This window comes from Aquarana catesbeiana, linkage group LG04, assembly GCF_042186555.1.
Source record: "Aquarana catesbeiana isolate 2022-GZ linkage group LG04, ASM4218655v1, whole genome shotgun sequence".
Lineage (NCBI taxonomy): Eukaryota > Metazoa > Chordata > Amphibia > Anura > Ranidae > Aquarana > Aquarana catesbeiana.
This window is the reverse complement of record NC_133327.1, coordinates 54,646,395-54,660,869: the sequence shown is the minus strand read 5'-3', so window position 1 is coordinate 54,660,869 and position 14,475 is coordinate 54,646,395. Positions and strand designations below refer to the sequence as shown.

Here is a 14,475-nt window from a genome sequence, read left to right as displayed (position 1 = left end):
GAATCTGTCGGCTGCAGTCATGTCCGTTTCTTTCGGGGAGTAGAAGGTTGGTGTAGTATTCGCTTCTGGTCTCGTCCAACTCTGACAAGGGTATGTGTCCTGTGTGAGGTTTCCTGAAAAAGAAAGAATTACACTTCTCACCTTTCTCAAGATTCTCCACCTTGGCACTGAAGACAATGGGCCTGGATTCTTCCTCGAAGTGTCCTTTCAGGCTCTTCTTGGTGTCTTCCAGGTCCTGCATAACGTCCCAGCCACAGTGGTGAAGGTCCTGCAGGGACTGCAACTAACGTTGCAGTCTCCTGAGTTCCCTCTTCCTGGCACACACTTGCTGGCATCCCCTTGCCTGAAAGAAGCTGCGCAGCTTAACTTTCACAAACTCCCACCAGTCACTTTCCTTTCCGAAAAATCTCTTTTCCTCCTTCCAAGTGACGTAGGTCTCCCTGAGTTCCCCAGCAATTCCTCAATTTCCAGCAGGGTACAATTCAGCTTCCAGAAGCCCAGGCCAGGGATGAAGCCCTTGCCCAGGTTACCCCTAAAGTGCATGGCCCTGTGGTCAGAGAAAAAGCAGGGGACCATGAAGAACTCTCGATGCCTGACTGCCCTCAAGGTGAGCATGAAATTAATCCTGGAAAGCACAGATCTGTTGGGACGGCACCATGAATAGTTCACGGAACCTTTCCCTATGGATTCCATGGCATCCTGCAAGGAAGCCTTCGTGATCAACTCCCTGAGAAGTCTAGGATCAAGTTTCACATACATGCTGGAGCTGTGCCCGTCCTCCTCAATGGGACAGTTAAAATCACCGCTGATCACTACTATTCTGGTGGACTTTGGTGGATAGAACTTTAGACGCTGGTGGTAATGACATGTTCCGATTTTTCTTCCTACCTCTTTGGATGTCCCTTGGATGGGAAAAATGAGACACTACTTGGTATTACTTGAACACTTTGTAGTTTATCAAGGAGCAGGGGCTGCATGGAGTTAAGCCTGACTTGTGGAAGCCAAAGACTATCTACAAGTTGATTAGAGCCATTGACACTGTAGAGTCTGTTCCGAGCGTCCCTTCAGCCACTTGCAAAGTGGTCTGGAGGAATGTTTCTTCAAAGGGACTCACCAACAGGCACAAAGATATGGCATGGATGGCAATCCAAGAGGGGTTGCCACTCAGGACATTTATACATGTCAGAAACCTGTGCAGATACAGGCACTGCCCATTTTGTATCATCTATGAGGAAACGGCTTTGCGCGTTTTCTGGGAGTGCCCCTTTACACAGGACCTGTTGAGGGCCTTGGAACTCAAAGTCTTTGTACCACAGACTGCCATCACACACTGGTGTGCTGAACAGACTCTTTTGTGGGACTCTTTCTCAGGAGGAAATTGACAGCGCCTGGCGGGTGCTGTGTTGCTTTAAGGAGGCTTTATGGTGTGCCAGAAAGCTCCTCATCCACCAGAGGAGCGGATGTCCATTGAGGACTGTCACAGACTGGTTCACAGTCTGCTCAGAGATTATAACTTTATGGATTTTAAGGAGGAAGAGGAGGTCTGAAGATTTCACCTTCCTGTCAGGAACCATGAATCAGGCGGAGACAGAAAATGCAGTAAAAATCACACCTTTTAATATAATGGTAAAAATGGTACAAATGGTACAAATCAGTAAACGTAGTCAAAACATAGCCAGGGTACGGTAGCCAAAGCGGGTAGTCAGGACAAGCCAGTAAATCAGGAAGCCAGAGATCAGCATAGTCGGAGGCAGCAGACAGGATCAGGAACCAGAAGGGACATCAGCCAGGACATTCTACAGGAACACAGCAGAGAGTCTCCAGATATGTTTGACCAAGGCGAAGACAAAGAAGGAATGAACCAGGCAGTTTAAATAACCAGAAGGGGCTGGCTGATGAGCACGAAATGCTCACCAGATGAGCCACTGTGGAACGATGAGTGCTGGCAATTAACTGACAGCTGAGCCCAGCCCTGACACTTCCCCCCATTCTCCCTTGTGTATATTTGTTCTATCAATAAAGCTTCGGGCCTGTGAACTATTTCCCCTCCCCTATCCCTCTTCCCTACCCCTATCACACCCGTTGCTTGCTGAAATTGTATTATGTTTGAAATGATGCATGCTTTGATTCAAGTAATATGTACCTCAGTAACATGTTTTCTAGTAAATGCTTTTGGGGGTAAGCGGCGTCATGCATGACGTGATGTTTCAGGTTATTATTACTCTGCACAACACGTTAGGCATCATACCGCAGGATGAATGTATTTATTTGTATGATTGGAACTGTATTGCTATGTAGTGTATTTATGCTCTGCTTCGCAGTGCAGGGTAGAATGTACCCCGATTAAGAGTTTGTTTTTTGTATATTTTATTATGCAAAATAAGGTATACCTTGTCAACCAAAAAAAATAGCCCTGTGCTCCCGGCTTCTCTGCCTTTTGACTAAGATCAAGTGTATTATCGGTTCTTATCAGTTTCCAGTGGGGGGTACTATGCTTTCATTCTGGCTTAACCAGGAGCTGGGATGGCTTGCTATATGTAGTGTTCCTGCTGGTATGATTGGGGCTCTGAAGGCTATTACCAGTTGGAACAGAAACTGGGAAGCCCACAGGCAATTGGAGCATAGAATTACTTCCCCCAGAAAAACTGGATCAGCCCAGTTTATCCTGGTTTGAACTGATCCCCCTTGTCTGGCTTTGGCTGTGAAGGCAGAGAGTCAGTGGTGTCTGTGTCCCCTGGGAGTAGTCACCTTAGGGTTGCTCTTAGTAACACTTGGGTGTGTGGCCTAACAGTGTAAGATGGGATACGGTCACAGCACCAAAGCTTTTTTCTTAGTCTCTCTCTCTCCTATTGCTGGGCAAATGTAACAAATATAACATTTGATCCTAAGAGAAACAAAGCTGAGGAATATTTGACCATCAGAGTTATTAGGCTAAGAACATTTTCCAACAGGGGACATAATATAAGAGAAAAATGTTTGCACTATAAATCTCCAGGAACCTCCAGCTGCAGAGTGAAGCAAAACATCTAGCAGTGGTATTCATCTTTGTTGTTGAAAAATATACTTTATTTTATATAAAATGAATAAATATTATAAATGTCACTGGTTGTTAGGGAGCCAGCACCCATCAATTACTCATCCCCATCCAGCACTTTCAGCTATCAGCTTGGGGTTCCCAACTGATAGGTGAATGTAAATAAACAGCAAGGGATTTGTTATCCCTATTTACATTCACCTATTCACCTAGCTAAAAATAGCATGGGATCCCCCCAAATTCATACAAGGCTCTTTAGGTGTGATATATATTTTAAGGGGGCCCCCCATTAAAAAAATGACATGAGGTCCCCCCCAAATTCTATACTGGACCCTTCAATTCTGGTATGGATTTTAAGGGAGAATCTTGTGCAAAAAACAAGAAAGAGAAAAGTGTGAGGTCCCCCAAAATCCATACCAGACCCTTATCTAAGCATGCATTCTGGGTGGCCAGGAAAGGGGGGACCCCCTGGCAAAGCACATAAGCCATGTTATTGAGGACAGGGGCCTCTTCCCCACACACCTGCCCTAGTGATTGTTGGTGTCTGTGGTTAGAGGATTAGGGGCCCCGTTAAAAAAGGGGGCCCCTAGATACTGTCACCCCATTTGAATACTGCACCTACTCATTCACAAAAAAGAAGGTACCCTAGAAATAAACACACCCAAATGTTTGACACGTCCTTTTAATCCCACAATGTACATCCATCCATCATCAACCACGTTGAACTTTTGTCTTATATAACCATTGTGCCTGGTAGATGTTTACAAGTGATTTGGGTGTTTTTTGGGGTTAACGTGAGACTCCTTAATGCTGAAGCTCCTGCAGAAAAGAATTAAATAAATACATTCTTCAAGGAAGTTACATTTAGTTACATAGCTGGTAAGGTTGAATAAAGACACCAGTTCATCCAGTTCAACCTGTGTGGGTGTTGGTGTGTTTATGTCACGTTAAAAGATATTGTACGTTGGATCTGTGAGTGGGCTGTGTGGGCTGATAATGAATCTGTAAGTAGGCTGAGCACAGGATCTCTGAGAGTGTGCTGGGCACAGGAGAACCCTTCAGGACACGCTGAGAGGTGAGTGGAAGATGCTTGAGGCTGGGCAGCGGAAGCTGAGCTAAGTGGTGGACCCAGTGGTAATCGGCGGTGCTTTGAATTAGGAGTGGCAGGAGTGAGAGCTGAGGCTGTGTGAGAGGATTGTGGGAGCTGGGACTGAGTACTGAGGAATGTGACTAACTTGGAGCATTGTGAGTACTGACGAATGTGACTAACTTGGAGCATTGTGAGTACCGAGGAATGTTCTAGAGATAATAAGACCAAGAAGAAAAGAAAAATGTCTTAATACAAGGAGAAACCATTCTCATTTAGTATAAAATGTTATTCAACTGTCATCCAAACTAAACTGTCTACACTATCCTTAATCCAATGAAGCATTTATCATGAACAATAGGCTTTCTCAAAGGGGGGCCTATCACGTACAGTTAACCAGGAACATGTAAGTACAGAGACAAGAGATTTGGAGAGCACAGAATACAGGATTTACAAGAATGGCAGGACTGGGGTTCTGGTTTTACAGGCAGGCAGGAAATAAAATGCTAGAATGACCCACTTGCAGCACTGGGGTTCAGGGTTCACAGGAAGTCAGGTACACAAGATACAGTTGATGTGTACAAGGATTCTAGGGCAGGAAGGATACCTAATGGTACTATCTGGGGAGAATGCTGTATGTCCGCACATGCAATAATGGTGAGGGCCGAGGCGCAGAGTCCAAGGAATTGCCTTGTCTTCTCCATTGCTCCTTATGGTGGAGATGGGTTGTGCTGCAGACAGTTCCCCGGTTTCGGCCCTCTTACTCACCCAAGCAGGCAGACACCTATAACTAAGGGCCAATGGACAAATGAGAATCCCTTGTAGCGCTGAGGTGCTGGGATCACTAAACAGTAGGCATGCAAACAGTCACACAGGAATCTATAAGAGTAGGCAGAGTTGCATGTTGACACCGAACAGGAAACTGGCTTGAAATACACTTGGAGACACAAAGGCAGACTTGTTAGGGACATTAATATGCAAAGCCTAAAGCAATGTGCTTCAGCTTGAAAAGGCAATACTGGCTGGGCATGTAGCTAATTCAATTAACAGAAGGTTTAACTAGTCTTAAACACAAGTTTTGTGGGACAAGATACAACCGCAGACCTTATAAGTTAAAGGGGTTGTAAAGGTTCATGTTTTTTCACCTTAATGCATCCTATGCATTAAGGTGAAAAAACATCTGATGATTACCGGCCCCCCCAGCCCCCCGGTTTACTTACCTGAGCCCTCGAAAGTCCCACGCTCGATCCCACGCTCGATCGGTGCCCGGGCTTCTCGGCTCTTCATTGGATAGATTGATAGCAGCGCAGCCATTGGCTCGCGCTGCTGTCAATCAAATCCAATGACGCGGGCGCCGGGGGGGCGGGGCCGAGTCCTGCACTTGGCGGCTATGGCCGCCGAATGCAGGACTCAGGAGCGCGCCCGCAAGGCAACCCCCTGGGAGAGCGCTTCTCCCAGGGGGTTATCTGAGACGGGGAGGAGCTAGGAGAGCCCCGGGGGACCTCAGAAAAAGACATTCGGGGCCACTCTGTGCAAAACAAGCTGCACAGTGAAGGTAAGTATGACATGTTTGTTATTTAAAAAAAAATTAAATCAAACCTTTAGTGTCACTTTAAAGCAATGGAACTAAATGCCAATACCAATACAATACCAGCATACCTGCTGATCTTTGGGAATAGAGGAGACAGATCTGTAGAACAGCTGAAGACCTGTGACATAGGTCTAATTTAAAATCTTAATAATACCTAAGTAATCTTAACACTCAATGTAGTAACACTGACATACATTAATTAAATTGTTTTTTTTTGTTTTGTTTTTTACCATAGGTAGCTGTATGTTGGCTCTGTAAGATGTCTCTGGCAGCGCGCGCCTGAAGCGTGTCCCCTGAGCCGATGCAAGTGCCCGGCGGCCGCGATGACCACCAGGCACCATCGATTGCTCGTTACAGAATGAGAACGGGGATGTGTGTGTGCAAACACACAAATCCTGGTTCCTTCAGGGAAGTAGAGGCAGATCGTGTGTTCACACTAAGTATGAACACCGATCTCTCTCTTCTCCTAGTCAATTCCAATCCCCCCTACAGTTAAAACACACCTAGGGAACATAGTTAACCCCTTGATCACCCCCTAGTGTTAACCCCTTTCCTGCCAGTGTCATTTATAACATAATCAGTGTACTGTTATAGCACTGATCGCTGTATAAATGTCACTGGTCCCAAAAATGTGTCAAAAGTGTCCAATTTGTCCACCGCAATATCGCAGTCCCGATAAAAATTGCTGATCTCCACCATTACTAGTAAAACAAAAAATAATAATAAAAATGCAATAAATCTATTCCCTATTTTGTAAACACTATAACTTTTGCGCAAACCAATCAATATACGCTTATTGCGATTTTTTTTACCAAAAATATGTAGAAGAATACATATCTGCCTAAACTGAGGTTTTTTTTCTTAAAAATTGTGATATTTATTATAGCAAAAAGTAAAAGATATTGTGTTTTTTTTTTTTTGCTCTTCTTTTGTTTATAGCGCAAAAAATAAAAACTGCAGAGGTGATCAAATATCACCAAAAGAATCTGTGGGGAAAAAAGGGACGTATATTCTGTTTGGGTACAGCATTGCACCACCGCGCAATTGTCAGTTAAACCGACGCAGTGCCGTATCGCAAAAAATTGCCTGGTCATTGAGCAGCCAAATGTTCCGGGGCTGAAGTGGTTAAACTAGAGCAGCAATTATTCAATTCAATCTTACTAAAATTTTCATCTTAAAATAATATACAAAAACTATCTACAACTCAGTTTGCACCAGTGTGACTTAAAGTTGCAGCGACTTTGAAACGGTTTCTGCACTACTTTGATGCGACCTTCGATGCAACCCTGATCTAGAGACTGTAAAGTTGGACCAAAGTCACACTCCAAAGTCTCTGAATCACATGAGGAGTTTTCAAATCTCATACATGTCAGATCAGAACACAACAAAAAAAGTCTAGCACCTCATACTGTAAATAGGAACAAGAAACTGCTAAGTGATGACTGCACTAATAGGGGGAGTGAAACCCATAAATGTTTACATATGAAAATAGAAACACTTTAGGCCCCTTTCACACTGGCGCCGGAGAAGTGTCGGCGGGAAAAGCGCCGCTATTTTTAGCGGTGCTTTACCGTCGTTTTAGCAGCGGTATTCGGCCTCTAGTGGGGGGGGGTTTACCCCCACTAGCGGCTGAGAAAGGGTTAAAAACCACCACAAAGCACCTCTGCAGAGGCTCTTTGCCGGTGGTATAGCCGTGGTGCCCCATTAATTTAAATGGGCAGGAGCGGGGAAGGAGCGGTGTATACACCGCTCCTTCTCTGCTCCAAAGATGCTTCTAACAGGACTTTTTTTCCCGTCCTGCCAGCGCACCGCTCCAGTGTGAAAGCCCTAGAGACTTTCACATTGGAGGCAAAGCAGCAGCACTTTCAGGTCGGTTTGCAGGCGCTATTTTTAGCGCAATAGCGCCTGCAAACCGCCCCAGTGTGAAAGGGGTCTAAGAAGAATACTTCCATTGGTGAATTGTCTTTGAAGGCTGTGGTCTTCTTCTGTTCTGAAGACCTTAAATAAATCAACCCAATGAATACATGATTAGCCACCCCAGCAAGTGTTTAAATTAACGATTTTCAGCTCACAGCTTTTAGATTAACTTTTCTTTTAGAATAAGCAAACATAATATTTTACGTTTTCTTTTCCATATTAAATTTACCACAGTGCAAAATGACTACACATTGCACACGATTTTACAATTTAAGTCAATATTTACCCAAATTACATAGATCAAATTTTTCACGATTTTAAGTCAGAAATAACATTTTTTTAGTCTTTTTTTTGGTCATGCTTTACACACAAAATATTTTTCTTGCTTCTAAAAGTTGCAGTGACCAACATGTCACTGACTTGTTACCTGTAATTGTACTTGTGGCAATGTTACATTACTTTAAAACATACATAACAAAACACAAAACAAATCATCGTGCAACCAATATTCAATCTGTGTTATCAACTGATTTGTTGATACAGAACTTTAGGCATATTAATACAAGGAACACGACATAATAATCCATGGATCTCACACACCACTACACAACAAACATTACTCTCACACTTAGCCAACTACAACCTGTAGACAAAAATATTAGCACATTTCTTTAATAAAATTGCATTTTCCATGCCTGTCTATACCATATCTATTTCAATATAGGTCTCATCTTTCCACTCTTTTTTTTTTTTTTTTGACATACACATTTACAATGGGCTCTAATCCATATATCTATTTAGGTCAATATAAGTACGCTGGGGGATAGGGTATAATGTGCTTGTAGTTATTTTAGCAGTGTTATTATTAGGTTCATATTCATATACAGGACAATAAGTCTCTTTCATTTCCTTTTTTCAACATTTTTGCATTTGTCTAATGCCCCGTACACACGGTCGGATTTTCCGATGGAAAATGTCCGATCGGAGCGTGTTGTCGGAAATTCCGACCGTGTGTGGGCTCCATCGGACATTTTCCATCGGATTTTCCGACACACAAAGTTGGAGAGCAGGAGATAAAATTTTCCGACAACAAAATCCGTTGTCGGAAGTTCCGATCGTGTGTACACAAATCCGACGGACAAAGTGCCAGGCATGCTCAGAATAAATAAAGAGATGAAAGCTATTGGCCACTGCCCCGTTTATAGTCCCGACGTACGTGTTTTACGTCACCGCGTTCAGAGCGATCGGATTTTCCGACAACTTTGTGTGACCGTGTGTATGCAAGACAAGTTTGAGCCAACATCCGTCGGAAAAAATCCTAGGATTTTGTTGTCGGAATGTCCGAACAAAGTCCGACCGTGTGTACGGGGCATTAGCCTTCTATAGGTACAAAACCCCTGTGTGCCTTGGTTCCATTCTTTGAAGGGCTCGGCCACTCCTGTTCCCAAAGTGAAAATTCTTTGGCAATCCAGGAGGAGCTCCCGGTGGGATCACACAGATCCCCATCTGGGGTGTACTCAGTGGTAGAATTCCCCATCTCACACGGTGGTGAGACTTGCTCAAGAATTCATCTATTATTAAACCCCATGGTCACACAGACACGATTTACTTAAAAAGGTTGTATAGTCTTTTTTTGAACTTTTACCTACAGGTAAGCCTATAATAAGGCTTACCTGTAGGTAAAATTAATATCTCCCAAACTCTGGATTTAAGATATAAAAACACACTTTCTAAATAGAAACAGTCCACTTATATGCAAGATACATGGCAGGACATATGATGGGCACACAACTGAATAGGTGTTCAGTTACACAAACTCAATGGGGTTGGCACAGACAGATTAAAACAGTTCAAGAATGTAAAAAGCACTTCCATAGACAAGCCAAACAGGATACACACAGAATCACATATTCCAACAAATGGTGCAGTACAGTAACCACAAATCTCAATAAGAGAAAGCTCTAGAGTGTAGAATGTGACAAGTCATCCACATCAGTATAGACACTGCAGAAAGAAATGTAGCAGAATACATTTTGACCTAAAATTATGAAGAAAGATTATTTGTTTGCAAAATTTTATAACAGAGACTAAGAAAAACGTGTATTTAAAAAAAAAAAAAGTTGGTATTTTTTAATTTATATAGCAAAAAATAAAGAACCCAGTGTTGATCAAATACCTATTTGTGTGAAAAAATACTGTATTTGTGTGAAAAAAAATTATATAAATTTAATTTGCATACAGTGTTGCATGACCAAACAATTGCCAGGTAAAGTAGCACAGGGAATAAAATCTTCCGGAGGTTAAATGGTCTGTTTGTTTTCATTTCCTTTTTACAGGTGAAGGTGGCAGGTGGCGTTATGAAGTGGCCAGAAACACTGTTATACTGTGGGGTTGATCTACTAAAGCAGTGCGCCGTCAGTAGAGGTGCAATGTACAGTTTCATATTTATGACACTGTGCGCCGGTAGCAGAGCTCAAACCCACCATTTACTATAGCGATCTCAGCGCACGAGAGAATGCAATCTGTACACCACTATGGACATGGCGCACGGCATCTCCAATTCAATATTAACAGAAGATGGAGATGCCAATATTATAGGGTGATGTGAGGAAGTTTAGTAACAACTGCCCAAGTAACAGACATGCCCAAAATAGAATAAAAAAGTAACTTTTTTCCAAGTATGTTTAGAACTGCGTGAGATCCATGTAAGCATTGCGCATGCGCAAGCGGCTCTTACACCCATTCACATGAGTTTTTACATTGCACGCCCAAAATCTTAGTAGATGTTAAGCAACGTACATGCAGTTGCAGGGGTTAAAAGGGCGCACCTCATAACTAATTTTTTTTAAGCTGGTTCAGTTTATGTATTTTTTTTTTAGGAGATTTGCACACAGGTCATATGAGCATGTTACGTTACCAACATGTGGCATGTTCCTTGTTAAAATTATGTAAAAACACTCTCGCCCCTCTAGCTCTTTTTTTAAGGCCTAAAAGAGCATGAACTCCCCCCCTCTAATGCATATGATTTCCTTTGGCTACCTTTTGCTTTTAAAGGGGAACTCCAAACTCCACTCCATTCTCCAATACTCTTACATAGTTACATAGTAGGCGAGGTTGAAGAAAGACACAAGTCCATCAAGTCCAACCTATGTGTGTGATTTTGTGTCAGTATTGCATTGTATATCCCTGTATGTTGTGGTCATTCAGGTGCTTATCTAATAGTTTCTTGAAGCTATCAATGCTCCCCGCTGAGACCACTGCCTGTGGAAGGGAATTCCACATCCTTGCCGCTCTTACAGTAAAGAACCCTCTACGTAGTTTAAGGTTAAACCTGTTTTCTTCTAATTTTAATGAGTGGCCACGAGTCTTGTTAAACTCTCTTCTGCAAAAAAGTTTTATCCCTATTTGTAAATTGAAATCATATCCCCTCTCAAGCGTCTCTTCTCGGGAGAGAATAAGTTCAGTGCTCGCAACCTTTCCTCATAACTAAGATCCTCCAGACCCTTTATTAGCTTTGTTGCCCTTCTTTGTACTTGCTCCATTTCCAGTACATCCTTCCTGAGGACTGGTGCCCAGAACTGGACCGCATACTCTAGGTGCGGCCGGACCAGAGTCTTGTAGAGCGGGAGAATTATCGTTTTATCTCTGGAGTTGATCCCCCTTTTAATGCATGCAAATATTCTGTTTGCTTTGTTAGCAGCAGCTTGGCATTGCCTGCCATTGCTGAGCCTATCATCTACTAGGACCCCCAGGTCCTTTTCCATCCTAGATTCCCCCAGAGGTTCTCCCCCCAGTGTATAGATTGCATTCATATTTTTGCCACCCAAATGCATTATTTTACATTTTCTACATTGAACCTCATTTGCCATGTAGTCGCCCACCCCATTAATTTGTTCAGATCTTTTTGCAAGGTTTCCACATCCTGCGGAGAAGTTATTGCTCTGCTTAGCTTAGTATCGTCTGCAAATACAGAGATTGAACTGTTTATCCCATCCTCCAGATCGTTTATGAACAAATTAAATAGGATTGGTCCCAGCACAGAACCCTGGGGAACCCCACTACCCACCTCTGACCATTCCGAGTACTCCCCATTTATCACCACCCTCTGAACTCGCCCTTGTAGCCAGTTTTCAATCCATGTACTCACCCTATGGTCAATGCCAATGGACCTTATTTTGTACAGTAAACGTTTATGGGTAACTGTGTCAAATGCTTTTGCAAAATCCAGATACACCACGTCTACAGGCCTTCCTTTATCTAGATGGCAACTTACCTCCTCATAGAAGGTTAATAGATTGGTTTGGCAAGAACGATTCTTCATGAATCCATGCTGATTACTGCTAATGATACCGTTCGTATTACTAAAATCCTGTATATAGTCCCTTATCATCCCCTCCAAGAGTTTACATACTATTGATGTTAGGCTAACTGGTCTGTAATTCCCAGGGATGTATTTTGGGCCCTTTTTAAATATAGGTGCTACATTGGCTTTTCTCCAATCAGCTGGTACCATTCCAGTCAGTAGACTATCTGTAAAAATTAGGAACAACGGTCTGGCAATCACTTGACTGAGTTCCCTAAGTACCCTCGGATGCAAGCCATCTGGTCCCGGTGACTCTTGTCTCCCCCTCTAATCCATTTGATTTCCTTGGGCTAACTTTTGCTTTAAAAGGGGAATGCCACACTTCACTCCATTTTCCAATGCTCTTGTCTCCGCCCTCTAATCCCTTTGATTTCCTTGGGCTAGCTTTTGCTTTTAAAGGGCAACTCCACACTCCACTATATTCTCAAAAGGCTGTGGGCTGCCTTCAACAATCCAAACAAGATCCTTTTCCAGAGCATGCAAGAGGGCCAGCTAGGAAAGAGGCGAGAAGAGCGATCGCCCAACCCCCTTCTGAACAATATAAGGCCACATGCACTCAACATAGCTTGCTGCCTTTGGGGCATGTTGGGCTCAGCCCAATACCAACCACAAAGCACCTTGTTCCCCACTAGTTTAAAGTGGCTTTCCACATTCCGTAAAGCCCCCTGTCTGCAGCCCCCTAAACCCCAGCCTAGGGTTGTGTGGAAGAGGCCCTTGTCCCCCTGAATATGGGAACAAGGTGGTTGACTTTTGGGGTGCCTGAGCCCCTTCTGCTCCCAAGCATACATCCCCTTTCATGGGCTGGCTTGCTGTGTGTTTGGCTAGGGGTTTGTTAGTGTTTGGGAGGGGCACAATCTTTCTTTAGTTTGGGGTGGTATTTTTCATGTGGGGGTTCTAGTTTAAAGCCTTAACAGACCCAAATAGCCTGGTGTGTATTGGGGGGGGGGGGGCATGATTTTTTTTGGGGGTTAAGATCTTGCAGCTGCAATGTAGATTTGTAAGTTTTCTTAAAGCCCTACATCTTTGAAGCAGCATTTTGGATACATGCTACAGATGCACCACTTTACAGGCAGAGTACCCCCCCCCAATCACTAGCTTTTAAGCAATTTAGCATTTTTAAAGGCACGTCTCCTTGTGTGTCTTCACCCTATCAGGGGTGCAGACATCCCCAAAAACTGACAAGACTTCAAATCCCTCTGCACTCCCCAAGCAAAAATAACAAAGGATTTCATTTAGTTTAAATTTGCAAAGACAGACACATTCCTAAGTCCAACTGTGATGCATGTCAATGACCCATTTAGACTTTGTTTAACCACTTGCTGACCAGCCGCCGTCATTATACAGCAGCAGGTCGGCACGATCCCGTGAAAAGTCGTAGCTATACGTTGGTCCCTTTAAGCGGGATAGCAGGCGCGCGCACCGGCTGCACAGCGAGGGGGGCTGATCCTTGTGACCGGCGGTCACGATGACCGCTGGCCACGAGCACTCGCGGGCACAAGAGGCAGAACAGGGGTGTGTGTGTGTAATCACACACATCCCAGGTCTGTGGGGAGAGGAGAGAGAGATTGTGAATGCTTACGAGCTGGGAACCACGATCTCTCATCTCCTATAGTCAGTCCCATCCCCCACAGTTAGAACATGCACATAGGGAACACAGTTAACCCCTTGATCACCCCTTAATGTTAACCCCTTCCCTACCAGTGACACTTATACAGTAATCAGTGCATTCTTGTAGCATTATAGCAAAAATGTGTCAAATGTGTCCGATGTGTCCGCCATAATGTCGCAGTCTCGATAAAAATCGCAGATTACTAGTAAAAAAATAATAATGATAAAAATGCCATAAATCTATCCCCTATTTTGTAGACGCTATAACTTTTGCACAAACCAATCAATATACGCTTTTTGCAATTTTTATTACCAAAGATATGTAGAAGAATACATATCGGCCTAAACTGAGGAAAAAATTAGCCTTTTTAAAAAAAAATTGGGGCTATTTATTACAGCAAAAAATACAAAATATTGTGTTTTTTTCAAAATTGTCGCTCTTTTTTTGTTTATAGCGCAAAGAATAAAAACCTCAGAGGTGATCAAATACCTCTATTTGTGGGAAAAAAAGGACGCCAATTTTGTTTGGGTACAGTGCCGTATCGCAAAAAATGGCCTGGTCATTGAGCAGCCAATTCTCCTGGGGCTGAAGTGGTTAATAGAAAACACCAGTTGCCTCTCACTAGAAAGATCTGCATCTGCTTTCCTATTATTTGCCAATAAAGTTATGGGCCTGCTCCTAGATGCATGGCCGCTGTGTGCGCATGTCCTGTGGTGCATATCTGGTTCCTGGAAGGGTGGCCAGCACACAGGAATGACATCACGTCCCTACAGGAAGTTGCTTGTATTGCTGCTAATTTCTTTCCACCACCATGCCCCGCTCACTGTTCTCTGAGGAAGAGATGATGCTTATTTGCAAATTTTTTATTTATTTT

At 43.4% G+C, this 14,475-nt stretch overlaps 1 protein-coding gene across 1 annotated transcript in view; it reads left to right on the top strand.

Annotated features, from left to right (window-relative positions):
• Positions 1-3,962: 3,962 nt before the first annotated feature.
• The window catches only part of LOC141139255 (cytochrome P450 2G1-like), a 143,252-nt gene continuing 132,739 nt past the window's right edge, over positions 3,963-14,475 (top strand). Inside the window, exon 1 of the mRNA XM_073625212.1 lies at positions 3,963-4,109. The gene's annotated coding sequence lies outside the window, so the exon portion shown is untranslated. The remainder of the gene's footprint in view (positions 4,110-14,475) is intronic.